The sequence below is a fragment of the Mytilus galloprovincialis genome, chromosome 11 (genome assembly GCF_965363235.1).
Source record: "Mytilus galloprovincialis chromosome 11, xbMytGall1.hap1.1, whole genome shotgun sequence".
In the NCBI taxonomy this organism is placed as follows: domain Eukaryota; kingdom Metazoa; phylum Mollusca; class Bivalvia; order Mytilida; family Mytilidae; genus Mytilus; species Mytilus galloprovincialis.
This window is the reverse complement of record NC_134848.1, coordinates 72634769-72638439: the sequence shown is the minus strand read 5'-3', so window position 1 is coordinate 72638439 and position 3671 is coordinate 72634769. Positions and strand designations below refer to the sequence as shown.

General features: G+C 33.1%; 1 long non-coding RNA gene across 1 annotated transcript; it reads right to left on the bottom strand.

Annotated features, from left to right (window-relative positions):
• Positions 1-212: 212 nt before the first annotated feature.
• On the bottom strand, positions 213-2111 carry LOC143051362 (uncharacterized). The gene is made up of 3 exons (XR_012970726.1): positions 2078-2111; positions 1157-1284; positions 213-560 (listed from the first exon to the last, which is right to left on the bottom strand). It is a non-coding gene; the product is annotated as an uncharacterized LOC143051362 (long non-coding RNA).
• Between the last annotated feature and the right edge of the window lie 1560 nt (positions 2112-3671).

The window sequence follows — 3671 nt, the reverse complement described above, 5'->3', positions numbered from 1 at the left end:
ATGTACTTCCGCCAAAGATATCAACCAATGAGGTAATACACAAATCCTCAGTGATTGATATAATCTTGCATCCAGTTCATGTTAAGTTATGGGCATAGAAAACTCTAAAGTCCATACAGCATATTTGCAGGCCAATCTCAAAATATACCAATGGCAAGGCTTTCCCTTAAGGAATAGTATTCCCAATACTCAAAACAACTTCAACACTTTTATTAAATATTATTCCTTTTAAAATTACTTTAAAACACTTCTAAACATTTAAAGATGCATGTAAACAGTTCTTTATAAATCGTTCATAATTCAATAAATTCTCATGAATTTGACCACATACAGACTTTTAAAAGTAGAGTTAAGGCAATGAACTCATATCAAAATGAACATTGTCATTATTCTAATAACATCTTCAGCATGTGGAAAGCTTGTAAGCAAAGGGACTTAACCTCCAAGTGTAAACTATGCTGGCTTGTCTCTTTCTTTACTGTTGTTGAATCAAACACACTCTTTACTTTTTAATCAGGAACATTGACAATTGTATTTCCACTCGATTCTTCACATGTCTACTGAAAATATATTAAAGAATAACAAATTGTGTATTTGTACTAAAAGACAGCATTAGTCACACTTTGAAAAGGAAAAATCCCTTTGCCTACAATCCACGTGGAAAACCACTAGGGAATCAGTGTCCCTCGAACTGTAGACAAAGAAATTTAAATTAAAAAATTTAACCATACATAAAATTTAAGTATACATTTGTACTAGTATACAAAATCATTCAACATTATATTTATTTATTGATTTAGATAAAACAAAACAAAACAAAAATATTGCAACCATTATTTAATCTCCCATGACAAAAAGATTTTTGTGACATATTTCAACACATCAATGAAATTAATTACACATCCAATAGAAAACATCATGAAATTACGGAAAAATTATTAGCATTACTTGTAAATAGGTTCATTTGAACATAGCTGCTTCCATCACAGATTTTTTTTTTCTTTTTTTTTTTTTTTTTAGTACCGTGCCATATTGGCATCTTCTGCCTTTCTCAACACAGACATACATAATTTAGTGTAGTATCAATATTTTCCCCATGCATTATTTTCCTATTTTCAGAAATCAAAACATTACTTCAATTGCAATTTGTTCTCACCATATTCTGATTAGAAAAAATCCTTTCCTTTTAAAAAGGTTGTTCAAACTCATTGACATGAATCATCGTGCAATGTCATATTACTTCTCCTTCATTCGTCACCCTGTCAAAGCTGTAGGTAACACCATCTGAAAACAAAAACATTCTATTCAATTATATGTACAATCAAACAGACCGCTGAACGCGGACCTCGACGAAGACACCTTATAATTCAATACACATCACTCCGATAAAAAAAAACATGAATATCAAGTGACATGTCACACTAAATTATTCCACTTTCTCAATAATTCTATTCTTTTCTAACAAAGTCATTAAATAGCATTTCTATCAGTATGTAGGATGTAAAAATAAATGAAAAGTTCACAACACAGTCAAAAGTAACAAAAGAAACTATTTACCCTATAAACAATTTATTATTCTCCTTTCAACTACAATTTTCCAAAAAGTCCAGAGCCCCCACTTCCACATATATTTTATATATCGATAGCACTTTGCCCTGCTTTTAACTGGCGCACGGCATAACAAATATCTGACCACCTGGGTTGATAATAACTACCCAAGGTCTAAATCCCAAAAGATTTTGCCACCAAGGTCAAACATTACCATCTAGTTCTATCAAGAAGCCACCAAGGCGAATATAAATGACCACCAAGGTCTTGACGCCCCCAATGCTAGTATTTTTAATTCATTGTTGCCATCAAGGCAAATGTAAAAAATCATAAAAATGACCACCTAGGTCTATTGCCACCAAGGCATATAAAAATGACCACCTAGGTCTATTGCCACCAAGGCATATATAAATGACCACCTAGGTCTTTTGCCACCAAGGCATATATAAATGACCACCAAGGTCTTAAAGCCACCAAGGCTATATTGCCACCAAGGCAAATGGAAGTAAAAGTTAAAGAATATAGTTACTTTGCCGACAACACGTGGAGCACGACCTTCCCACGACTTGGATATTGAAAGAATGAGGATGTATCACATGTACTTCCGCCAAAGATATCAACCAATGAGGTTACACTCGTTGATACACGTGCATATATTATAGTATTAATGTATGGACTTTTTCATATTGGCCCTGTAACATGCCCAAGGTGTTAATAATGGCCAAGGATGGTTGTAATGGCCCTGAGGCAACGCCGAGGGCCATTACAACTGTCCGAGGCCATTATTAATATCAAGGGCATGTTACAGGGCCAATATGAAAAAGTCCATATATTGATACTTTTATTAACCAACTATAAAGGCAACTTCATTCAGGAACAGTCTTCGAGTCTCGGATCCAAAATTATACAGCTATCCACAAACTACAACAGGACCAATACAGAAAAGCCCGTTTCATAAAAATTTTATTAAATGGTTTTATTCTTCGATTAAACAAAGAGTAAAAAACTTACCGTGAAGAAGATACAGGAATTTCATAGCTGAACTTCAACTTGTCTTTTCGCCTTCAATTTCGCATGGAATTTTAGTCAACATTGTGACTGTCAGATGTAATTTCTGATTTCTCATCCAAGTACTTAATTTTATGCTATTAAAATTCATTTCATCTAGCAAATAAAAAGTAGCTGGGAAGAATTAATCAGACAGTAAAGTCTGCATTCTGAGGATTGAACAACGGAAATGAAACAGTGATAATAATCGAAAATCGTTCTCGAAAAAGGCTGTGAAATATTTCCGTTTCAAGTCGTTACAAAACAATGTTAATGAACATCATTTATGAAACTTATTTTTATGATATTAAGTTTAAAAAAGAATAAAAAAATGTCACACTTATTTACAGAAATAAACGACATTTTGTTTTAATCGATGTCCCGTTTCAACTGTTCATAATGCATGACTGTGATTTCGTAATGCACGGGTGTGGTTTCGTAATGCATGACTGATATTTCGTAATGCATGACTGAGATCTCGTAATGACTGGCTGTAGCAATTTCTCCGTTCATAATGACCAGATGTCGAAATTTTCCTTTTATAAAGCATGGGCATTTCTATACATATTGTAGTAAGTTGGTTAATAATGTACGATATAATAATTGTAAAAACTAAGATTGCTGAGTGTAATGTTTATGTTTTTGTTATCGTATGGATTGCCCGACAGGTAATGGTAAGTTGTAATAGTGAACACTAATCACTCGTAGATGGTTATATTCTCAGGATGTCTTTAATTCAACTCAAAATTAAATAATTACAGATTGTTTTTATCATTAATGTTTTGATAATTAACCATTTTACCGTTTTCTTAACATCAAAAACTCACTATAACATTATGAATTGGACTTTTTCCTTCTCCTAAAAAATACACGACTGTTCACTTCAACGCCATCTTATTAACTCATGAGCAATCTACAAGACGGAAGATCTGTCAAGATTAGACAATATTTTCTTAAGAATTGAATGCTCTTTTTTGTAAATTTATTGGGGTGTAAAAGCGTTGACCGAAGTACATTTTGTATGAAGCGCGGAAGCGCTTCATACTAAAAATGTGCGCACGGTCAACGCTTTTACA